Source organism: Pinus tabuliformis, chromosome J (assembly GCF_031772625.1).
Source record: "Pinus tabuliformis cultivar Carrire ecotype Pingquan chromosome J, CPIR1, whole genome shotgun sequence".
NCBI classification, from domain to species: Eukaryota; Viridiplantae; Streptophyta; class Pinopsida; order Pinales; family Pinaceae; genus Pinus; species Pinus tabuliformis.
The window spans coordinates 1,427,809,112-1,427,836,331 of NC_142295.1; positions in this window are offsets into that span (position 1 = coordinate 1,427,809,112).

Consider the following 27,220-nt stretch of genomic DNA (forward strand, 5'->3'; position numbering starts at 1 on the left):
AAAATAGGACACAGGCAAGGTTGATACCCAAAGCTTTGACATATTTCACAGAAATCATTTGTAAATATACCTAGTGGAATGGGAAACGACTATAACTATGTATGAACCTAATAGGGAAGTGTGAACGATAATTGAGCAACTCCTGGAGTCTGCGGTGATTGAGGTCCCATGGGTTCACTACATGTTCCTGGTCCTCTGAGTCACATGAATTTTGTAGTATGGTGTCCTTCAACCTCACAGCAGGTACACCAAACATGAGGTCTCATTAGACATGAAGGTGCTAGATATTTTAGCCTTTCTATCAACGTAGCAATTTGATTTTGGAGGCCCATAATAACAAAATCTGTCAAAGGTTGCCCAACTCTGTGGTATTGTGGATAACCCACCATAGCCTCTATTTGCATTGCTTTCTCCAGGGCATCTTGTAGTGTATTGACCTTCTGCTGAGATATCATAATCCAGGTCATTGGTAAGAAGGCCTTGACAAAACAATCTCTCTGGAAATGGGGGTCAATAGGGTAAGATAATGTACTAATAGCATCCTTGAGTCAATACATGCATTACCAAGTTGATTCCCCCTCCCTTTGGAGAATGTCGAGTAGCTTTGTCAATCCCTGTTGGTTTGATTGTGGTAACTTAAACTCCTAAATAAGTTCCTTCTTAAACTAGTCAATACCAGCATTGGGGTTAGCATCAATCCACTTTATGAACCACCTCAAAACCATATTTTGTAATGTGGTCAGAAATGTAATGAGCTTGGTAGCATCAGGGGTCTAACGAGCTTTCCAAACAACTGCACACAAATACCAATGTTGTTAACCATCTTCTCCCCTCTTTCCTGCAAACTCGGGGTATCTTGTAAGTGATCTAGCTGTGACTCCAACCATGGTTGGTTGCGTTGTAGAAAAAAGTATGAACCCTCATGAACCCGATTGAGAATAACTAATTGAACTTGATTGACTAACACCTCTAGAGCTACTTTTACCTTGAAACAATCACTGAACTTTAATAAAATCGTGTACCTTTGAAAAGAGAAAATTAAGACTTTGATATAGCACCAGGGGAAGGTCAAGGGTAGGAGGAATAGTTGTGTTGCTATGCTTCGGGATTCTGTGTTCTAGTGTTGACTCATATTTAAAGAAAATTAGCCTCATTACGAATTGTAAATCAACATCTACTGGTGTATGATCTTCTGGTGCACTGGTCAATCAGACATCTGGCTTAAGTATATGAAATCCTTCTACATCCTCATTCATCAGAGTAACCGCTCCTAATCTATTCACTCCACTTCTGATTCTACTCCCACTGGCCACTTCCATCTTTCTAGAAACAATAAAATTATCCCTTTCTTCCTTTCCTGAGCTCTAGAGTCTCCATTTCCCTCTTGCACTCTGTCGAACTCCTCACAATGTCACCTATGTGTTGTAATTCCCTTCGACTAGCTCTAAGTTCCCGAAACTTCTTCTCCTGCCACTCTTCAATAATTATCGCCCTCCTCAATGCCCTAAAGTCTCTTTCCTTTCGCAACTCTTCTTGATTAGTTATATTAATTCCTTCATCCTCTTGTAGTGACATGACCTCCCTTTCCCCTAATCCATTCCCCTAGTGCAAGTAACTTAAGCTACCATTTGATTTGGTTGAAACTCCAAAAAGTTGTCTTAGACTAACAGTATCTTAATCCAAAGTTGGATTTCCTTCAACAACCACCCTCATATTCCAAATTTGAATATAGCCTCAACGTGGAAAATTACTGATGCTTTTCAGCTGCAAACTCAATAATATATCCTTCAAGCATCACATTAACCCAAAAATCAATGACTCTTGTCAGTTCTATATTCAGTCGATGAAGATCGACAAAATCTATTGTTGTGCAGTCCCTACTTAACATTGGCCATATGGGAACCCTTGATTTATGGTGATATTGAGTCAACCAATTTTCTAAATTCTCCGGAAACTCACACCAAAGAACTTGTACTGGTCGCAAGCATGTTCAGCATACAACATTTCTTCTTTGACCTAGTCTAGGTTCTTCTACCTCATCTATGCCTATTGCAAAATAAAGTGGTCAACCTTTTCATGCGACCATGTTTTGATATTCCGATGAACATAGCAGGGTAGCATGATCTAAATCCCCCTTGAGGAAACTGAAGGTCCTGACAACTGAACCATTTTCTGGCAAGAAAATTTACTTCAAAACAGACCCAGGGTTCGACCGCGGGTGCCAAAAAAAAGCCCACGTAGTCTAGCACTTCGCCTACATATTCACTCCTTCCAAAAAGGAAGAAGAGTCTCATGAAAGGTGAGCCAGAACCATGAAAATATAAAAGGGATTAAGATCTGTCTATTATACAACTTGCGCAACTACCATAACATTCATTCTTAACCATTCACATTATACGTTCAATGAGAATTTAAACATAAGAAGAAAATTTTAAAGGGGCACATAAATTACACATCTAAATGCCATAAATCTCGTCTTTCTTATATTAACCACCAGTAGAGAGAAGTTTCATTATAAGCAAAAACATTTCAACTTGCGGAAGTTACAGACTTGGGCCTAGTATCAAAATCTACAAGGGATACATAAATGAACATTACAAATCGAGATATCAGAGCCAAACACCTCTAGACACTTGGCACTATCTAATATTCAGGCATGATCTGAACTTTGCAGCGTTGCCTAAACTTGTTTCTCACTACATTCTATTTTCTTTTATAACCACGCTTGATTTCTCTGATACCTTTCTCACTTAATCGATGGTTTTCAATACCTCGGGCCATCATTCTGGTTTTCTGTTTGACTATATCAAAATATCAAAATCGTCCCTTAGTTCTTTGACACACTCCCTTGTTTTTCATTACACACGTTCCAAGCCATCTCACATCCATTTTAGTTTTCGGATGCTTTGTTTCTGACAGTTTGATCAAAAATTTCCTTTGCAACTATTATCCTTTCAAAAACAAAGGACCCAACAATGCTAAATCTCCAAGATTAAATGTACAAATGAGCTCCAGGGGTGTCAATTAAATAGATCTGGATAGATTGAGGCTTATGATGTGCATGCCTAAAATTAAGAAAAAATGAACACTCAGAAGGATGTTCCAAAAATAGTAAGTGTTCCACCTTCGGGAAACTAATTATTGAATCCCTATTTTCTAGGGATGCTTTTTTATTTTTTATTTTTTGCTTTTTTCAATTTTTTCTTATTTGGGAAACTTTGCATGCACACTGCCAAGAAGGATTACGCACTTCCCGAGGACTGGGAAACTTCTTGACCTAGTGCAATGCACATTTCTTAGCTCAATGGATGGCTTGCACATTTTCCATCGTCAAGGTTGGGCTACCATCTAGAATTGTGCAATTCTTAAGCTCAAGGCTAGCCTACCAAGAAGGATTGTGCAATTTATGGAGGTAAGGTTGGCCTGCCTTTCAATATTGCACATTTTGTGGAGGCAAGCTGAGCAATGATGCAAGGTCAAGTCATAAGGTTACTTGTGACTTAGAAGATTTATATCGGGATCAAAACAATATAACACAAGATTGCATTAAAAGATAATTATTTGACATACCAAGAATTCTTGACGATAGTAAGCGATAAGCTCCTCTAGACTAAACGAAGGCTCCAAAATCAAAGCATGTGAAAAATTTTGGAGGGTGGTTGTAGCATCTACAACACTTTGTGACACACTGGTATAACTCTAGCTCTTTGTATAGATCTTTTCTCATGCAAAATAGGTCTAACTCTTTAGGAAGTGTTGTTCAGTTCATTAATTACTCTAGCTTCTTCACTTAGCTTGCGTTAAAGATATAGTTCCTACCATTCTCTTCATCAGAGACACACTTAACCATGCCAATTCAAACCAAATTGTTTCTATTGGGGATGGGGAGTGTATATATACACAAGTGAAAAGAATTTTCAAAGTCTTATTTTTCATCTCTGGTGTTGCTCTGCTACCAGCAAGCCTAGAGAGTACCATGGCTGATTCACTTCAGGGACACAGACATTGCTCTGCTTCCACTGAGCCTAGACAGTACCCTGCTATTATAGACATATTTGGGCACTGCAACCCCAATCAAATATGTCCATAAACCAAGGGCTTCTAAGTCTCTAAAATGTTGTTTCAAACCCTAAAGGAGCAAGGTTAGCTGATTACATCATCTCCCAGAAGTTCTCCCTGAAAACTACTTAGAACTAGTCAAAACAGGACCATACAGACTGCCCAATGCTAAGGGTGTGATGCATCTCACCTGCCATATGCAAAAAGTGTGACGCATACTAAAAATCCCTTCTGTAAGGTGCGATGAGCGAGAGCAAACAAATGGCAGAGGCAGTTTGCTAGGTGGAAACCTAGAGAATCTTCTAGAAACTGCCCATTTGACACTTGCCTCTCTGAATTCACCCAGGGATGAGTAAGAATCATGAAATCTTCAAGTGGAACCAAGAAATATCAGAGAGATGACACTAATCAAAATCCCAAAAGTTGACTCACCCACCTACAAACATCTATATATGGATCCCTCATCCTAGAGATCCAAAGGCTGGAACTTTGTATTTTGTAAGGAAGTGTTGTTGGTTTCTCTGTGCAACACTGTATTGTTGGGTGATCTAAGCTTTTCATGAGGTGAAGAGGGCTCTCATGCTGGGAGGATGGCACTGGGTCAGACCAATGGGTTGTAATCCTCTCTTCTACTACTTCTATCAATAAAGATATTTGAGTTTTCCTTCGTATTCTTGTATATCTCTGAATCTTGTATTGATATATGCATTTGTATGGTTAATATACATCTGATCCTATATTGTTTATGGTTATAAATCTCTATGCTTTGATGGTATTATGCTGCTTTGACTCTACAGGTGTTTTTGAAGCGGTAAAAGTAAGGAAGGAGTGGCGAATCTCTGTCAAAGGAGGGAGGAAACAAGCAAGGAGCCAAGCGAAAGATTGAGGTTGGTACTCTCTGCTTCTCTTTCATCTATCTCTCATAAAGGAAAACACAAGTAACTTTAATCTGTTTGTTTCTAAGATAGCTACCTGTCTTAGTGGGACTAGAAGCTCTAAAAACTCCTAACGGAGTTTTACTCCTTCCTTATGAATACTGCAGTCGCCAAATCCTCAAAATGTCAATGCGGCCAAAAGTCCTGCGAAAATTATACCCTGGTATAGGAACCCCACACAACTACTCAGATCTGGTGGATCTGAGAGCTCTGGGCGGCGAAACAGACTGCTACTGCGGATCTGATGGATCTAATAGATCGGAATGGCTGGTCTGCTAACTCGGAACTGTGGGACTGATGTCTGCTGCTGCTGCACCTCTTTGCGCGCTGATCTAGCAGAGATGATGCGTGATCCCCAGATAGAAAAGGGAACTATGGTCTCGAGGAGTGTCAGGTGCTACAAATCGCAATATACATAAGGGTCTGACAGTAGTACTCGGCCCAATGTTTCAGGGCTCTAACTAATGAGGATCAACCATACCCTTAGCCATACAACCTGACTACCTTATCATACGGGCGAGTAATCTCTCCAAGTGTTGTTCTCGGTGTACTGTAGCAGTAAGACAGCCGACGGTTTATCTATGGCGAGGTTGCAGAGGAGTTAAGGGGCTTCCGATATACCCAGAAGGTACTTGGAAGACATTCCGTACGCGGTTCTGTCTAATGCGCTACTACTCGAAGGGGTACCCACAGGGGTTACAAGGGAGTCCAACAAGCATGACCACCTCTTGTATTTCCTGCGTGCATGCCTCCCCAAATCCGCAGGTTTATGCGCTCAACGACAAATCCCGTGGTTTAAAGATGTTGGAACACGTCTCTAGCCAAAAAAAAATTGCTAAGAAATGGAGATCCCACTGGCCCTGGAAAGTGCTCTGATACCACTTGTTATGCTCTTAACCTGCAAAAAGATACCCAAATACAGAATATGCGAAGAAAGATACCCAGAACATAGAATAGTGAGAGACAACAACAAATATTTTATTATTCAGAAAGCAATGTTCACTGGCCTCTTCGAGGGGGCAACCTCCAATAGAGCAGAGCTCGATACAAAAATAAGACACAATGCTCCTTGCAAGGAGTCTCTATCCTTTATATATGACTCATACATGCAATACCAAGGATCAATACCATGGGTTTTATTAATACCATCTATCTAATACTACGGCCCATTTGCAACTAACTGTGGTCCCGTCATTAATTGCGGGTTAACCACTTACAATTATTAATATGGGCTTTATTGACTCTTGACTATGACTCGATCCCATTACATAAATAAGGGGGTTAGGGTGGGACCCTAACAAAGGATATGAACCTCAGTTACCAGCTCAACTCGCTTTCCTCATTCAAGTGAAAGCCCTCAAAAAAACTGTTCATCAAACAATTATTGATGAGGGGGCATCTACATGTATTATGTCAATGAGTTGCTGGAAAACTTTAGACTCACCACCCTTGTCGCGATCATCAACGACGGTAAAAGAACTTTATGGACGTACATACACTCCGTACGGGATTTTAAGTAACTTGCAAGTTGAACTGGGGGGAAAACAGTAGAAATTGATGTTGAAGTTATCGATGGAAACCTCAATTACAACATCCTACTGGGAAGGCCCTGGATTTATGTTATGGCAGCTGTTGTGTCAACATATTTCAGAAAGATTGCATTTCCTTTTCAAGGAGGAATTACAATCGTCAACCAACAAACCTTTCTCCCTTCAAAATATCGCTTCAAAATATCGGAGTAGGCCTGCTAAAAGACCCTATATTGATGGGTACTTTTTCCCTACCGCCTCCAAACAATCTGGCGGAAGTGGCCACGGTGGGAACCTGCAATATGGTATCCTCTATTCAGAGGGTTCCCGAACATGATGTTAACATGGATCATCACCAGGTATTGCCTCCAAGCCCCATAGAAATATTGTAGCAATCAATGTTCTCGGCCTGGGCGGTAAACCCAAATCAACACTTATCAAGCATTTGGGTAGATAGGTCTAAGGAATATGCCACCTCTTTAGATCCTTGGTCGCATGTACATTCTACAAACGAAGGAATTGTTCAATCGATGATGATAGGGTAGGCACCATTGGAAGATTACCACCATCGTTCCCATCTTCCGAATTACAACGAAGATTGTTCCAGTGACTTTAATTATCCCTTAGTTTTTTATTTTCTATCAAATACTATAAATACGGTGGATTCCGAGTGAACCCTGTCCAATATTGAAGAAACTGTCGCCATAAATATCTCAATCAAACCAGATGTTGTAGAGAATATTCATGTCGGCAAATTTTGTTCTTCTTCAGAACTGGAAGTGTATTACGCTCTCTTTTGCGAGTTCAGAGATGTCTTTGCATGGTCATATGAAGAAATTCTAGGCATTGACTCTAGCATAGTTGAACACAAAATTAATATGTATCAAGATGTCAAACCAGTACGACAACGGCTTCGGCAGGTGCACCCGAAGAAAGCCACTAGCATCAAGGCGGAAATTGAAAAGCTTCTCCGTGTTGGTTTCATTTAATCGGTTCCTCTAATTGATTGGGTATCGAACATTGTTCATGTGATGAAAAAGCAAGGAACGATTAGAGTGTGCGTCAATTACAAGGATGTAAATCAAGCTTGTCCAAAGGACAACTACCCTATGCCCTTCATCGACCAGATAATTGATGAATGTGCCGGATGCGAAATCTTTTCGTTTATGGATGGATTTTTCGGGTATAATCATATAAATATCCGCCCACAGGACTAGTCAAAGACTACATTTATTTGTCCGTGGGGCACATTCGCATACCGCAAACTACCTTTTGGTTTAAAGAGTGCAGGGGAAACTTTTCAGACGGCTATGAATTACGCCTTCCATGACATCAAGAACATCGTTCAACCATATCTCGACGATCTTCCGGATCATTCGCAAAAGTGGACTAATCATCCGCAGCACTTGAGAGCTATTTTTCTACATTGCCAACACTACAAAATACAACTCAATCTACACAAATGTGTGTTTTGTGTCAGTTCTGGTCGTTTACTTGGCTTTTTGGATTCAAAGGATGGGATTTGTCTCGACCCATGTAAGGTTCAGGCAATCATCGATATGCCTCCACCTTCAAATCTGCTTCAGATTCAGAAACTCCAAGGGAAAGAAAACTTTCTGAGGAGGTTCATTCCAAATTACGCCAAACTTGCTAAAGGCTATACGCATCTGTTGAAAAACAAAGTGCCCTTCAACTAGGATCAGGTTGTGCAAGCTTCCTTTGATGCTCTAAAGGAATCCTTAATAAAATCATCATTAATGTACGCTCCTAATTATCAAAAAGACTTTAACCTATATCTGGCCGCGGCAGATACGACCATCACAATGGTTTTAGTTCATGAAGACAATGGAATCAAACATCCTGTCTATTATTTAAGTTGAAACTTAAATAATATAGAAAGCAAGTACTCCTATGTTGAAAAGTTGGCTCTCGCAGCTGTTCAAGCAGTACAGAGATTTCAACACTATATCCTCTTTCGTAAAACTACCATTTTGTCAGATTGCAACCCCATGACTTACATCTTGTTGCGACAGTTGCTTGGGGGCAAATATTCGAAATGGATAGCAATTTTGCAAGAGTTTGATCTAGAATTCGTAAAATCCAAATCAAAGAAATCTCTAGTTTTCGTGGAGTTACTATGCGACTTCCCATCGTCGTCCAACAATTCAACATCCAAAGCAACAATTGTGGATGAATCTTTGTTTCTGATATCTTCAAGCGATCCGTGGTATGGAGATATAATCATCTATCTCCAAACCCAAACATATAGGCCTAATACCTCTCGCTCAGAACAACGACGTACTCGATACCAAGCAAAAGACTACATGATCGTCGGTGATACACTTTACCGTCATGGTATCGATACAGTTCTGTGAAGGTGCCTCACCCATGAGGAGGTTGAAAAAGTCCTGAATGATTGTCATTCAGGCGCGTGTGGGGGGCATCAATCTGGTTACACCACGGCACAAAAGATCTTACGGGCAGGCTACTTCTGGCCAACAATGTTCAAAGATTGCATAACTACAATCAGAAGTTGCCATGCTTGTCAAATCTTCGACCACAAAGCCAGAATACCACCCGCACCTCTGCATCCAATAGTTGTTGTTGGGCCATTCACCAAATGGGGCATAGATTTCATGACATGTAACCCCACCTCAGCTGGGGGGCATGGGTATATCATAGTCGCAGTTGACTATTTTACGAAATGGGCCGAGGTGATGCCTACATTAAACAACAGCGGCGAAACGACTGCTCTTTTCTTTTTCAATCATGTAGTCTCTAGATTCGGTGTTCCACAAGCTATAGTCACAGATCATGGATCGCATTTCTACAATCACATGATGGTAGAATTGGCTGCCAAATTAGGACTATCCCACGACAGCTCTACTCCGTATTATCCGCAAGCTAACGGGCAAGTTGAAGCAATCAACAAAGTCCTGAAGCGCATGCTGCAAAGGATGATTGGAGTCCATAAACGGAGTTGGCACCTGATCCTGTACTTGGCCCTATGGGCATACTGGACATCGGTAAGAAATGCAACCAGATTTACACCCTTTCAGCTGGTGTATGGTCTGGAAGTGATATTACCAGTTCAGTGCAAAATTTCGTCTCTCAAGCTTGCAGTCGACCTTCTCCCTGGAACTTCAGAGGAAGAGGCTCGTTTCTTGGAATTAATCCAACTAGATGAAACCCGTCGTGACGCCGCCTTGGCTAACGAAGCGCATAAGAAACAAGTCAAGGTGCAATTTGACAAAAATGTCAAACCCCGTGTCTTCTTAGAAGGTGACCTGGTCTTGCTTTACGATCAGGAATCCGATAAATTGGGAGCAGGTAAGTTCCAGTCTTTGTGGATGGGTCCCTATATTGTTAAACGTGTATTAGCAAAAGGAGCCTACGAGCTAGTAGATTATGATGGGATTCCACTGTCGCAACCCCGAAACGGGTTGTACCTTAAGCGTTACTATGCTTGACTAAGCATAGTAACCGCTTCATATGCTTTTGTTACATTTTTGTTTTCGTTAAGAGTGATTGTTTTGGTTAGGTAATCCACTTTTTCATTTTTTGCAGATGTCGAACCTATTGGAATCATTTGTTAGATACACCGACGGAGCGAGTCGTAGTACGCGGAACCTATCTTCTGCAGCCTAGGCCATCTTTCATCCAAGCAGTGAGTTAGTGAGTTTAAGAGGGTTATGTATTGGTCGCTCAACGAACAACATCGCTGAATACAGCGCGTTGATATAGCTCCTCTCTGATGCCATCACGCATGGCATACACCGACTTGTCGTCAGGCTAGACTCACAACTCGTCATTCTACAACTTACTGGCATCTGTTCCATTTGGAATCCAGCAGTCTATCGTATGTTCCTAAGGGTCAAGATTTTGGAAAGACAATTTGATTCTATTCAATATCAACACATTTCCAGAAAATTAAACACATTAACTAATTCATTAGCAAATTATGTGTTAGATAGACATTTGCAACATTTATAAAAGAAAAACATTTCATCAATATTTGCATCAGGATCATATAACTTAAACCAAAATGAAGCTCCAAAAATCAAAAATATATATAACTGTTTATAGTTTGTACATAGTGTTTTGTGTCTAGGAAAAAATCGGTCATACGACCCAAAAACTCAAAAATGCAAGGGGGCACCCTAGACTAATGATGCTGGTGATAACAAGTCACTGCCTGTGCAATCATACGTAAGAGCCTAGTCCATCGGCTCGACACGCCAGTGGTATGGCGCTGTAATCTCAGAGGCAACTCGTCGGTCCTCACATCCTGAATACCAAGGGCGAGACCCTCAATCTGACCCTACAATACTCCAAGGGTCTCGGCTACGTCCAGAGCGCGAAGGACATCCCTCCCTACAACCTCTCCCACTAGAATGATAGCTACTACTCTCAGGCGCACTACTGGTCGCACTGGTCCCATATCTACACGCACATGAGTTTTGATTAGTCTTGATAATATAAAAGGAAAAATCACAAGAACATTATAAAAGAAATAAACAAAGATATGGTCAAAGATTTTTACCTATGACACCCCACTGCTCGCCAGCCAGTAGCACCAAATCTGGGTCACCCTGGAAATCCATCTCGGCGTATGGATACTCGGCATAAACCATCTACTGACAGTTGAACCACATGAATAAGGCATCAGAGAATGAAACCTGTGATTGACCAGCATGCCTGGCCATAAGGTCAACCCATCTCTGCATCCGTGGCTCAGTCGGTGGTGGTAGGCCAAGTGAAATGTATTGTGGCTGCATTAGTGGGATTTTCTCCAAGGCAAAAGCAGTCAGAATAGAACCATAACCAAAGTTCTTGGATCTTCCATTTTTCACCTTGGTAAGTTGTTCTTTTATCACTGGAAGTACTGCAACACACCAATTGAATACCTTTGGTTCAAGACATTCCAAGGCGTTCTGCATATAGGACCTGTTGGCCAAGTGAAGAGCCGCGCTACCATCCAATCTAGTAAAGGTGAATAATATAGTCCTCAAGGACCAGTCAGTGACATCTTGGATATTGATCTTACCATCCCTGCTCGGCTGAGATCCATCTCTACAGTATCGGCAAACATAATCCCTCACGGATTCGCCCCAAGGGCGGAACCTGATAGTGAGATAGGGGCACCACGCCTCGATAAACTGGTCAAAAAGTAAATGTCCTCAATAGTCAAAGGGATGGATTTCCCTCTAATATGGAACACTTGGTTGGTAGGATCCGATGCATTGAGGAAATATTGCAACAAGTTGATTTGTTGCCTCATGCTAGATATGCGGAAGAACTTGAGCAAGCCACAATTCCGCAATGCAGTTACCGTACCCAGATCATGTAAGGCAACCATGTCCTCTTATTCATGCTCGCGTTCATGCCATGTAACAACCATTTTTCTCCAATGAATCTCTGAAAAACAAACAAGAGAAGAATTAGGATCTTGATTTGGCAAAAAACAGGCAAAATTTCCATGAAACATCAGTGCAAAAACTTTCCTCCTTGCCCCCATCGCACCTTAGCAATATATTGGGTGGGATGCATACTGACTAGCCAATGGCCAGCCTAGTATGCATCGCACCTTTCGATGTATACTAGGTGCGATGGGGACAAAACAAAATGTTCAAACCCCAGAAGCTCAGAAAAGCAGGAAAAAATGCTCAGAATTTAGAAAGGAAAGAATGCAATTGAGGAGCTCAAGTTTAGCTCCCACCTGGTCTAGACAGCATCGAAAATCATTCGCAGAATCTCCCAGAATAAACTAATGAAAATCGATGGGGAAAAGCACCTCCAAAACTCCAACAATCCCAAATTCAAATGAAATGGTAAAATGAAGGGTAAAAACCACTTTTAAGTTACTTTTCACGTAATTTGAGTAAAGTATTAGTTTTAACTCATTTTTCAAGCATGTATTCTCATTTCTAATCAGTTTGATGGAGAAATTGAACAAGTAGTACGACCGTCAAGGGAACATAGTTTTAACGGCGAATCGAACGTCTTTGACAATTATCACGAGAAGTTTTACGCGAAGTTCAAGCTCATTAAAAAATAAACCTAGCAATGAGCATATGTTCCACCAGAGTTTAAGCTCATTAAAAAATGAACCTACCTTCGGTAAATAACCATTGCGATTGCATAATTATCAGCTTTTAAACCTTGGTCGTGTTCTTACCATCACCTCCACTCTCTTTTAGCCGATCATACGCCTCCATTTAATTGTTTACCCCTTTTGAGGAACAGCTGCGATGAGTGATCCTATTAGCCACCTTCTTTACACTTCCATGATGGAAAAGTTCCAAACCTTACCGGAACCAACGGCTATCAGAAAACATCACTCATTCCTCAAAAAATGAGTCTCGTTTAAGCTCTTTTCATCTAACTCGTAAAATATGAAAAAATTGTCGAGCAATTAGCCTCTCTAGCTCGTTAAAGTGATCGGAAATGCCATCCCTCCTCTAGATTTTAATCTTATTTGGACCTAAGGGATTATTACACAAAAATATCGAGCGCTTGTCTTGTTCAACTCGTTAAAACTATCGAAAAGTCATCCCTTTCGTATTATTTTACACTTTTTCGAACTTAAGGGATTACATTGCGAAAAAGGAATATTGGAGTTTCCTTTCCGTCTCTTTTCAGAATCTCTAAAATTGAAAAGAACCAAGTTATCGTTATCGTTAAACTCGTTAAAACAATAGCAACAAACTTGTCCATGCAAACAAGAGTGAGTTTCATTGTCGCTAGGCTCGTTAAAACATAGCAATGGGTTTGCCTGAAGGGAAAATTATAGAACAAGCATATGTTATCCTCCTCAAGCTTGACAAAAATAAATAGGTACTGGTCAGCAATGACTGGGGAAAATTTGGGAAGAAAACTTGAAGAAACTTTATTGGTAGCAGGTCGCTCTTGAACCTGACACTTTCACTCCATCACCATGATTGAGTTGGGTTGGGTTATTCCGTTCACTATTCATATCACCATTGGTCGTCTGTACCATCCATTTTGGGTTAACGCTACCAATCCATTTCAGTGTCGCTGATATGTTCAAGAGAAGTCGCTCAGAGAATTCACCAACCTAGCTTATGTCTCATTTGCTACAATACCTTCACGCTTCATTCTTTCATGAGCTCCACCCTGAACCTTGTATCATCAGATCATTTTCACCTCCACAAAATCATTTGCTCTGTTTCATGTCGTAGATGTGGGATTAATTAAGGCCCTCCTACGACGGGTCACTTCTTGTCGACATCAGCTCATTATCCAAGAATTCGACTTAGGAACAACCCTTTCAATACTTTGAAGCTTGCATGCCTCAATGGCAAGTTTCTCACTTCCGGCGACAAGTTTACGTCAATGGCCTTCGACCGAAAGATTTTGTGTGGTGTTCAACATTGACTCATGTATTCACACCACATGAATTGTACTGCAGTACCTTGAGGGTCATCATCATTATCGGTGATTCCTCTCGTGCCTGTTAACAACTTACATCATTGGCTGGTAATCAGACATCTTTTCACATGGATTGACTTGTACTTCAGGTGAATATTCAACGAGTTTTGAAGACCCCAGATCTAGTTTCATCCATCCAGGCTGCAATATATTCAAGAAAATAAAAACATCAAATGTACATCATAGTTGCATAGATAATCATCCAAGCTAAGGGATGATGGCTCTACCAGAATCATCAGTTTGCCACACAGACGGTTGTCTGTCCTATGTACATGAAAATGAATTTATAAAGCTAAGCATGGGAATGCCCGCCTCAGCTAGATCATGAAAATATTATGAAGATAATGTATTGTATTGTATCTTATTACAGGTCACCTTCTGGTTCGAAAAACCTCGGATCCTCGTGATAAAGCATTTCACCCGAGATCAGAAGATTTACGACCTCATGCTTTAGGGGGCAACTATTATAGACATATTTGGGCACTGCAACCCCAATCACATATGTCCATAAACCAAGGGCTTCTAAGTCCCTAAAAGTGTTGTTTCATACCCTAAAGGAGCAAGGTCAGCTGATTACATCATCTCCCAGAAGTTCTCCCTGAAAACTACTCAGAATTGGTCAAAACAGGACCATACAGACTGCCCAGTGCTAAGGGTGCAATGCATCTCACCTGCCACATGCAAAAAGTGTGATTCATACTGAAAATCCCTTCTGTAGGGTACAATGAGCAAGAGCAAACAAATGGCAGAGGCAGTTGGCTAGGTGGAAACCTAGAGAATCTTCTAGAAACTACCCATTTGACACTTGCCTCTCTGAATTCGCCCAACGATGAGTAAGAGATCATGAAATCTCCAACTGGAACCAAGAACTATCAGAGAGATGACATTAATCAAAATCCCAAAAGCTGACTCACCCACCTGCAAACATCTATATATGGATCCCTCATCCTAGAGATCCAAAGGCTGGAACTTTGTATTTTTTAAGGATGTGTTGTTGGTTTCTCGGTGCAACACTGTATTATTGGGTGATCTAAGCTTTTCATGAGGTGAAGAGGGCTCTCATGCTGGGAGGATGGCGCTGGGTCAGACCAATGGGTTGTAATCCTCTCTTCTACTACTTCTATCAATAAAGCTATTTGAGTTTTCCTTCATATTCTTGTATATCTCTGAATCTTGTATTGATATATGCATTTGTATGGTTAATATACAGCTGATCCTATATTGTTTATGGTTATAGATCTCTATGCTTTGATGGTATTATGCTGCTTTGACTCTACAGGTGTCCTTTGAAGCAGGACAAGTAAGGAAGGAGTGGCGAATCTCTGTCAACGAAGGGAGGAAACAAGCAAGGAGCCAACCGAAAGACTGAGGTTGGTACTTTCTGCTTCTCTCTCATATATCTCCCATAAAGGAAAACACAAGTAACTTTAATTTGTTTGTTTCTAAGATAGCTACCCATCTTAGTGGGACTAGAAGCTCTGAATAGACACTAGTTTTCCCAATAACACTGGTGGATTTTCTTACTTCACCTCTCTACGCAGGGTGCCTTTCTCTTCTTTCACCCTTATTTTATTTTTTTTTCATTTTGTTCATAGAATTGTGCATAGGCACTTATTGATTTAGGGAGGTGAAAGAGGGATCCCGACTTATTGAGAGAAGAATAGGTTGTCCCTTCAGAGAAGGATATTTATATATACCTCTTAGACACTTGTTAAGGTTTTCGTCCACTCCTTACTCTACTAGATTTAACCGACAAGGAATAATCGAAAATTATAAAGGACCAATTAGAGTAGGTGTTACTAGTTATAGGTCCAAGCATCATGATTCTCCAGAAAATAATGTATTTTCCATCAAAATAGCATTGACTAAAAGATGCAAGATTCACGCAAAGAGAGGGTATAAACAGATAACCAAGCATTGACAGTAGCACAACTTCTTCGTGAACTTCACTGTGCTTGCTCTGGAAACCAAACACGGTCTCATGTGGAAGCTATCCTACGACTGGAAAGAAATGAAAGACAGAAAAAAGTAGCAAGACAGAAGTTAAATCAAAGAAAAATAAAGCAATGAAAAAAAAAAAACTACTCCTACCCCTAAACTAACCAAGAATAGGCCAGACTTACGTAAAATGAAAATTCTAGTCTAGCCATCGACGCATCGGTTGGCCTATATAGGTGAGGGAACACAAATCCATATCAAGAAAGATATTCAAGCATAACATCAAACAATAAATATAAAATGATACATACCATAACATTCAAAGTTTTAAAATGAACGCAAAAAAATATGAAAGAAAAGCACATGCAAAGCATTCTATGGATGCATTATAGCATTCAAACACACTGTGACTCAAAGACACACAAGAAAAAAAAATTGAACTTCAAAACTGGGAGAACGTAAAGAAGGAAGAAAACTTACGTTTCATAACAGAGCTCTTCAAGTATGATTCCTACAATGATTGAGCGATTGGATCGTGCAAAACAGATGGAGGATGCAAAAACTATGAATCAAAATGATTTTCAATTTGTGTGGAGGAGTGATGAGCAACCTTCGAAGATACATCTCTATTCTGATCGGAATTGGAACTAGTCTCAAGAGTACGAGAGCCTAACATAACCATGACCTAGGGCTGAAGTGCCTCAACAACTTGCGGAAGTTCCAAAACATCAGAGGATAGATCATAAAAAAGTAGCGGCTTATAAAGATCAGCAACAGAAAATCACAAAATCTGAGAAAATGAATGGCATGAAGAAAAAACTGATCTACTATCCTCCTCCCTTTCTTAGTCATTTGAAAACTATTGAATATGTTGATCAAGATCAAGAGAATTATTTTTTGTACAATATTATTGAACTTAGTGGATGAATCATGATTGTCTTCTTCAGGATATTGATCTACTTCATTTTTAGCCCTTGGAGAGACTATTTCCTTTTGGAAATCCACCTGAATATCATGGAAATTGTCCTGTACTATTTCCTCTTGATGTTGAAAATGATTCTCATGAAAGGCCTCTATCATCTCATCATCCATAAATTGATCATATTCATAACAAATTTCCATATGCTCAATAAATTTTTCAAAATGTGTGCAACAATCTTTGACCAGCAACAAGGAAGGATGTCATTCTTTATATCTCTCATAAAATACAATATGAAAATCTCTAAGAGAATACAAGAAACCATTTGGCAAGATTTCATACCATGATTGTGCATTTCCCTCCAAGGATACCATAAACATCTTCATCAAGCAATCCTCAAGAAATTAAAACCTTAGCTTTCATACATGTATGTGAAATTTGACCAAATGAAGAGCAGCATTATCTCCTTTTCCATCTTAGAATCTAGGAAGATAAGTTTTCCAATCTACATGAGGCATGTGATTCAGAAAACTTAGAATGTGACCTCGATTCATGGGAGCATGCCTTTTGGATTGAGAATTCATCTTTGACCAGTGCAGTCGCCAGGGTTACTTGGAACCTAAAGGTAACCATAAACCACTTTAAAACTAGAATAGCCCTTCCAGCTTGGGAGAGGGCTCTCTCTACATGGATCTTCAGTGACTTGGATGACTGGTTGTCCTATATTTGAGGCTATGTATTGAGATCAGAGAGGAATAGGTCTTAATAGTTTGATGGAAGGGAAGAGGGAAAATCCATTGGGCTTGGAGTCATATTGGACTAATGATGTTTAGTGATATGATGGGAAAATGAGGAATCCTTAGATAGGGGCAAGGTAGGAAATCCTTGTGGTGTCTTTGTCAAATTTTAATTATAGAGAGGTGAGCAGAGGAGAAGTGGAATTGATAACATCTAAAGCATCTAGATGAGGATGAATTTTAGATATTACAATGGAAGAAAAACACTAAAATGTTCAGTGAGTCATAATAGAGCACTTAAAAGTGAATTCTGAAATAAATTTTGCTTAACTAAACATTGAACACATAACATTCAAGAATGACTATAACAAGAGCTAAATCACATATACAGGAGAGAACATCATCATAAGAAATTGACACATGAATCCCTGTAAAATTAGACTTCAGCCTTCATCATTCACTAAAACTTAATGAAAATGTACAATGCACAATGCCTTCTCTATCAAATCCTAACCAACCAACCTTTTGCACACTAAAATTCATGAAATATATACATCGAACCCATCCATAGACTTAGGGGGTCGAGCTCAACAATTTCTACAAAAATAAATTTAGTTACATTAGATTTAGAAACTGCCTCCTAGGTAATAGGGACCGAATTTCTAGAAACTAGGGGTCAAATATTAGATCATATCACTACAACAAAACAAGCAATTTGTACAAGATTTAGCATCATATTTTAGTGCATTTTTTTCTCAATTGGCATGAGTAGCCTGGAGCTAAATCTGGCTCTATTGTACAATTTTTAAAGCGTCCTTTTTTGCGCCAAATTTTGCATCATATTTTGTACCAAGATTTGCATTTGTTTTTACAACAGGTTTTGCTTCTAGTTTTGTGTCATTTTCTGCTTCCTCTTTTGTGCCATTTTTTGCTTCTAGTTTTGTGTTGTAATTTGCATCGAGTTTTTGTGTCGTAATTTTGCATCCTTTTTGGTATCTAATTTTGTATCCTTTTTGGCATCCAAATTTTCATCCTTTTTTCTGCCACTTTTTGTGTCCACCTTTGCATCTCATTTTTCACCTAGATTTTAGTTTGAATTTTCATCTAGTTATGCATCATTGTCGACATCCTTGGTTTCACCCTCCTTTAGTCCCATTCTGTATCTTGTTTTGTGTCTTTTCTTACATCCTTTTTTCACTCAATTTTGCATCCTAATTTTACACCATTACTTTCATCCTCATTTTGGTGTCCAATTTCGCATCTTTGTTTGCGCCCAATTTGGTATCCTTTTGTATGCCCTATTTTGTTCCCTTCTTTGTGTCTAGTGTTTCACCCTTTTTTAATTCTACTTTAAAACCCTTTTTATATCATTTCTTGCATCTTTTTTTGATGGCTAGTTTAACATCCAATTCTACTCCCAATTTTGCATCCATGGTTACATCCACCTTTGGCTTCTTGTTTAGAGTTTTACTTTTATTTCCACTTATGACCCCCTTTATGGGTTCATTTTACAAATTTCAATTACATAGTGAAATATATTAGAGTTTCTAAATATCATTTTTTTGTAGGATTTAATGCACGGTTAGATGAACATAAAACCCTCTCAGTTTAACCCAGAAACCTAGGACAGATCAATTAAGAGAAAGGTTGTTCTAAGGCTCAAGATTCTTGGTAGATCAAGATGTAGAGTATAGATTAAGAAAAAGAGAAGGAATCCATCTGAGTCCTCGCATGTAGGTCTTGTTGGAGATTTTAGTGTAGCTGGGAAGCGCTCCTAGCTAGCTCCATAGCTTGGTCATACACAAAAGAGAGAGAAAAAATAAACCTTCACAGCATAATATCTTGATAATCGAAACTATCATAAACATATAAATATTACTGAATAAATAAATAGAAACCAAAATCCCATACATTCATTAGTTAAATAGAATAAGTAAAGAATCAATAGCACCATATGGAAGGAAGAACAACCGATCTATATTAATAAAGGAGTTGGAGGAAAGTTACAACCATCAGATGCAATTGCAACAACACCTCCCCCAACTCCTAGCTCCAAACTCCCCCTCTCAAAATAGATCTCAGAAGCATGACAATACAAGAATTCCCATCCTTTTCTCAATGGCCAAGCCTCCAATATATAAGAAAGTGAAGACTATGAATATTTCCCAAATTCCTCATTAGTTAAATTTGGAAAAAATATTTTGGGTGAATAACGTTGCCTCATATAAAAATGGCCTTTTCCGCTTTTTAGATGCTTTTGTTCTTAGGAAAAAGCTTCCGCGTGATTTATGGCTCTTTCCCACTTTTGTATGCTTTTTTTTTAGGAAAAAACTAAAGATGAGGATAAAGAGATCACATTCCACCATATGAGTTTTCGAAAGTGAACAAAAGGGTCAAATTCTAGTTAACTCGAGCTCTTTTCCTCATGACTGAGTGACAATTTTGGTAACAACAATTATATGAATGGGAAAACTTGTTATAGACAAGGATAACGTGGTCTTCATGGTACAAAACTTGTATTATAGTCTTATATAGTCTAGGAGAAAGGGGCATTTCAACCAACAACATAGTATTCTCCTCCAAGATGATGAGGTATTTTCATGTATAACACATTTAAGAAGATATCACAATTCAAATTGATAACTTAATATTTGTAAACAAATTTAAGGGTAATTGACAACATTCATAGAAAAGATGCAGTATCCTTGTATATAACAATTCTCCATCAAAAAATCATTGACAATTTTCAATATACATATATGACTACTAAATCAACACTTATCGCAAATATCATTATTCCAAGGTAAATTCACAACATTACATCCAAAAATAGTAATATCATCATACATAATGATTCTCCATCAAAAAGCATTGACAATGTTCAACACATATATAAAGTAACAAGATAATACTAATAATATCCTCATCATGTTTAATAAAATCAACTAAGATTCAAATGTGTGATTATCAGATCAAAATCTTTCGTGGACAACATTATTCTAAGGTAAATTCACAACGTCCATCAAAAGATAGTAATATCATCATACATAATAATTCTCCATCAAAATAATGTTGATAATTTTCAATAGATACATAAAATAACAAGATAAAAATGATAATATCGTCATCATATTTAATCAAATCAACTAAAGGTCAATGTATGATTACCAGATAAAAATGTTTCATAGATATCATTATTCTAAGGTAAATTCATTCATCAAAAAATTAGAATCTCATCATACACAATAATTCTTCATAAAAAAAAATTAACAAAAATTTCAACATATTCATAAGTCAACAAGATAGTATCGATAGTATCATCATCATTATTTGAATCAACTAAAATTAAAAATGTATGATTACCATATTAATACATCCCAACTAAATATAAAAAATAATGCATGGCTAGCTATCCCCACGAAAATCATAGTCAAGATCATCCTCATGATCATTTCCATGATCATCATCTTGACCATCCTGATAATATCATCCACATAATCATCACCAATGCCATCACCATCCTCATCATCGTCGTCTCTAATATATGATGTAATATAAACATAGTTTGTACCATCATCTTCGTGGTCATTACCTGTAGTGTTTTGGAAAAAAAATCAATATTGCATGTTAGTACTAATTCTATAGCACAATGCATATTTTTATTACAATTCTAACCACAAAGACATAATGAGGTAGGACATAATAACATTCAGTAGTACTAAAAAATAAAATGAAAATATGGTTCAAGATATATTGGAGATCCAACTAAGATTACACTTGTAATTCACATTAAGTAGTAGAAGCATTTTTTAATGCATATGAAGTAGGCACCCATTTGTTCTTCATATGATATTGTGAATGTTTCTTATGATGTCCATGCACGATTGGTAAATTAAGAGTCATTGGAAGCTTTATTTCAAATTACACTTGTAATTCAGATTAGAAATAGAAGAAATTTTAACAAAAAAAGAACGTCACATGAAAAAGTAAATTGTTTTTAATGAAAAATAAGTTGCATACAATATGAATGGCACATGAAATATTGAGTTGTTTTTAATGCATGCACTTTTCTCTATGATAAAATGCATCCTCATGTTCGTTCTAAGAAAAAATGCTCACAAATAATTACTTCATTTTATCCATTATCACACTTAATCCATTATACCTAGTGACGATAATGATTCCATTCAAATTTCTTTGAACTACCTAAATATAATGAAAGAGAAAACTCCATGACCACGACTGCAACCGCCTCCCTTGCCTCATCCACAATCAGAGGCAATGAACTTGGAGTTATGACCACGATAGCAACCCCTCCCTTACCTCGTGTCCACCATCAGAGGCATTGAACTTGGAATTAAGAGTACTAACGTTTTCTTTGCTCTAGTTAATCTCCAAGGAATCAAAACGTGATCAATATATCAAGGACATCATCAAGAAATAGATATATCACGGGCAAAGCTCAATAGGCTTTGCCAAAAGAGTGTGAAATAACACTTATCTAGGTTTTATGAAATAACTCGAGTGAGTGGCATGAATGGTGGGAAACACTTACCAGGGAAAGGAATATTTTTGGTCCGTCCTTATTTCTATTATTATTTTTGCTTCTTAGAATGGAGGGAAGTGTTTAAAAAAATTCTAAAAATTATTTAAAAAAAAAAAATTGCTTATGTTTTAGTTTTTTTTAATATATATTTAGTTTTAGTATTTTTTATATTCTAAGAAAATATATTTAGTTTTTGGTTTTTTTTTAATAACAAAAAAGATATTTTGTTTGATAAAAATAGATTTTAAACATTCCATTCATGCTAAATTTGTGACTTTATGATAGAAGTTTAAATTATATATATATATATATATATCTATATATATCTATATATATATATATATATATATATATATATATATATATATATATATATATATATATATATATATATAACTTAATGCCATGTGTTGTGTCGTTGAGATGGGTATTATACATCTCTTCCTTGCTAAGTTATAGAATGTGCTTTGGTTTTCTTAATGCAATAAAATCAATTATGCTCTTCATTATATCTTGAGATGTTCAACTTGAACCTAATAAAACAATAAAGTTAAAATAGGTTTGCCTTTTTCCTTTGTAGATCTTTGTCCCCATTAATCTTGCTCTTAATAGATTAATTGTCTTATGGTGGCCTTGAGTAGTCACTCCCATTAGTTGCATGCTTTTTAGTTTTCTGTTAGTGACATTTCTTAGGCATGATAAAACGCTATGTAATTTATCAAAATGTGTTATCGTCCATATTATTGTTAGATATTAATATTAAATATGTTGGTTTTGAGCATGGTTTAGTAAAAAGTTCCCAAAAAGGTTTATAGATTGTGTTTTATAATGTAATGATCCATTGCTTGATGAAATTGTTTTGGATATTTTTTTTTAATGATTCATTGATTGATGAAATTGTTATGGATGTTTTTTTAGTATATTAACTTGTATGTGATAAAGTGATAAGTCACCTCTTTTTTAGATTTTCATTGGTCAGTTTCCCTTAAGGCCATCAAATTCACCATTCGGTCCCAAGTTAAGGAAATATAAGAGTCATGAAGTGGCATTGTCCAAGCACTTAAATCTTGAAACATGTTTTTTAGTCACATTATACTTCCTTTCTACGCAAAATTCTCCATGAAAATAGTCTCATGGAACATGAGGGGCCTCAATAGTAATCAAAATAAAGACTCCTAGAAGAAAAATGGTATACAAAGAACCCAACAATAATGTTGATATAAGAAAAAAAATATTAAGTGAGTTCTACCTCATATAATTAGCAAAGGGGGTAGGAATTTCCAAGTAGTAATGATTGATGCTTAGAGATACTTGGGTGGAATGGCTATTATTTGGAATGATCAGGACATCAAGGTTACCAATATGTTTACCTCTTTTCGCATTATGACAATACAATTTTAGTTAATTGACATCGAGGACTACTACCATGTATCCAATGTCTATGACTCCAATATCGCAAATGGAAAACCTCTATTTATCAATTCTATTTCCAACACAAGTAATTTATACTCCCCATCTCCATGGATTAATGGTAGTGACTTCAATATTATCAAGTGTCTTGAGGAAAACAAAGGATGAATCACAATGTTTACCAAGATATTTTGTAAGCTATACCATTAAAGCCCTAAGGTAGTCTCCATTAAAGTTCTCAAGCAATGAGTCTCCAACCCACACATGTGGATGAATGAGATGTAATACATGTGTGTGTGGTGACTAACTTAATACATTATTCTAATAACTCCACAAACTTAAGTATTTCACTCCGTCGCATAAATTTATCATAGTGTGACATAAGTAAACCAAGAGTAGACATGAAACCTTAGGAAACAAGCATTCCCTAGATCCTCAATTAAGTTCTTAAATGATGAAGTGAAAATGCAAGGGGAAAAGAGGACTTCATGGTTTAACCATCACAAACATGTGATCAAGTGTGACTAGGAGTGTGTATATTCATATGTTTTCCAAAGAGGGAGTGAATACATGAGTTACCATTCATTGGGCCTTATTTTTCTTTCTTTTGATTTTTATTATATATAGGACTTAGGGAATAAGGTTTTCATAAGTTTGGCACAACTCATAGATATAACATTGACATGAATTTTCACTTCAACCTTAGTGTTTAGACTTAGATAAATCATTATAGTGTATGTTTAATGATTTTGGCTTTGACTTTTTTATTTTCTTGCATCACAAATGACAAAATGGGAAATATTTTGCCACAAATCTATGAATGCTTAATCATAAAGGCATCACTGACGAAAACAATTTAATGATGTTATCCTCTATGAAAATGATGGGTATTCTTGAGAAAAGCTTATGCTTGTGGATGTCTCCTCCTTGTTTAAGAGGGAGTGAGGGTGGACACCATATTATCCATTTGTCATGTACTATGTCCAAGACTAACAGTCGTAAGCCTTGTAAAGACACCAGTAGGGAGAACGGTGGATTGGATGAACATCTGGGACCAATATGCTTTGAGAATTTGTACTTTGACTAGGACTAACCACCATAAGTCAAGTACATTAATCCAAGATAAGAATAGTCATGAGGATCGACATTTCCTGGTGTCAAATATTATGACAGTGGATTAGGAAATGATCATGTGAGGACATACCTGGTGAACATCCTGGTGGGGTATGTGCCTAGAGAGGTAGTGGTGTAAAAATTTATGCCTCCCAATATTGGGTTTTGATCTAATGGAGAGATATAACTTGTTATTCAAGGCCTTTCTATTTTGACAATGTTAGCTATGATGATGTGAATCATTGTTGATGCTTATCAATCCAGATCCCTTGTTATATGAATATTTCAACTTGAGAGTACCTTTTTGTCTCATTATGAGTACCTCCCTAGGTTAGAGGGAGTGTCATCATCTTCATTATCATCGTCATCACCACCATCATCGTCATCATTATTTTCATCATTGCATTATCATCATAATCACCATTCATGTCGTTGTCGTCATCATCATCATCATCATCATCATCATCATCATCATCACCATCATCATCATTATGGACATTGTTGTAAATTGTTCATAATTATAGGTGTCGTAAGAAATATCATCAACCCGAAAAATGTTACAAGTGCTCAAAAAGGGTTGTTAGGACACATGATATATGCAAGAGAAATAACAACTTTATTTTTTAGAGATGATCGATGATCATCATCATCACTACCATTATCATAGTCATTATAATTTTCATCATCCCCATCATCACAATTACTGTAATTTCTATCATAATTGTTGTCATCTTCGTCATGAACATCATAATCATAATTCATGTTGTTGGGTGCACTATAGGGCTTATAAATGTACCAACATTTAATTTGTCAATCCAAAAGTTCGTGAACTTCGAGACACAGCACTAGAAATGCCAAAGAAAGACCCTGGTAACCTGCAAAATAAATGCTAGTCTATCTTTTGTATTAATATCATCAATAAATGAAATCCTGCACTAAAGGAGAATTCAAGAAAAAACCAATCCAAACAATTAAATCATGCAGGAAATAAAAGGCAATTAATAATGCAAAATGAAACTCTAATTACGAGCGAACAGAAGGGAAATCTGAAGTAGAAATCGAGTGCCGGCACAATAACAAAAAGACTGTAAATGCTGGAATAAATTCAAAAGAAATTCAAAACCATTCTGCTTGCACTAATTCTACCTGCACTAATTCTGCCTGTACTAATTCTATGTAAAGTTAACTTGAAAGCATCAGCAACATAACAAAGAAATTTACTGTGTAAATAAACTTATGAAAGAAATTAAATTAATATGAATTTCTCGCCTTCCTTGTCCTAAAAATAAATCTTGTAAAAACTTTCCAGAAGTTAAAGGAAACTATAATGGTAATTAAACATTTATCAATATCAAACATAGTGTAGTTTCCTTATTTATAAATGTTGGCTTTCAAAACCATAAATGCTCAAGTCAATCTCAAGTTCTGGAATATTAATTAAATGGGTTTGGATCAATTCGAATTGAACATTAGAGATCATAAATGCAAAGCTGATCTTGGACGCAATTTGATAAGAAGAAGTCTCCAAGCACAACCCTTGATGCAGCAAATGAAATAGGAACACTTTGCAGCAAATCAAATTAACTTTAAAACTGAAGATAAAATATTGTAGCAAATTAAATGACATCAATTGAAGGCAAAAATAAATTGTAAATAAACAAATAAAATTCACACAACAAATAAGAAATGAAATGTTATTTAGTTTAAAAGATGAGAGCAGTGTCAAGCTGGTCTAGCGGCCAACCCAGCTAGCTCGCACCCTCTTTGAGTGCCTGGTTCACACAGAAATTAACGCCATTAGATGCAGAAAATAAATATACAGTTCATGGATAAAAATCACTTCAATTAACTCCTGAAAAATAATCTTTTACATCAAGAAGACAATGCTCAGCTCCAGCAAGACAAGAGAAGCGATCCACAACTAGAATCTGTGTGCTGCTACATCGGGACAGCTTCTCCTCCCTTCTGCACTTCCTTGCGTGCGCATTGCCTCTGGATTGGTTTCCTAATTCCTATCTATCTAATTAATTGACTGACGAAGCTCCAGGAAGTTTCTCAAACTTATATAGGCATCAATTTACAAATTGGGGCTTTTCAATAGCCAATTAAAATACAGGAGGGAAGATTATTAGTTTTGACAATTTGCTGAAATAAGAATTAGTTTCAACTAAGTGTCGAAAGAGGGAACGATTCTGGTGAATCGTTCCTATTTTCCTGGAGTAGCTATTGTTGGAAGGTGCAATTTGACTAATCGATTTTCTCCTTACGTGAGCTACTCATAGGTTGGCATCGACGCATATCTCCTTCGATCAAATTCACTAGCAACTGGTACCCTTCCTTCCACGGTTGTTACCACAGACCAAACAAGCTTAGACATATTTAAAACCAGCGTCTTAGACACACCACTCTTATTATTTCGAGTTGGAGTTCGACACAGTATACTGTGAAGAGATGAAGTTGCTGAAGGATTATCACATGCACATCGCACTTTCACATCACTCTTTGGAGATGAACCTACAGCTCCGTCTTGGACAAAGAGTTTTGGGATGGATGAAAGATGAGCACCATGCTTCTTTAAATCA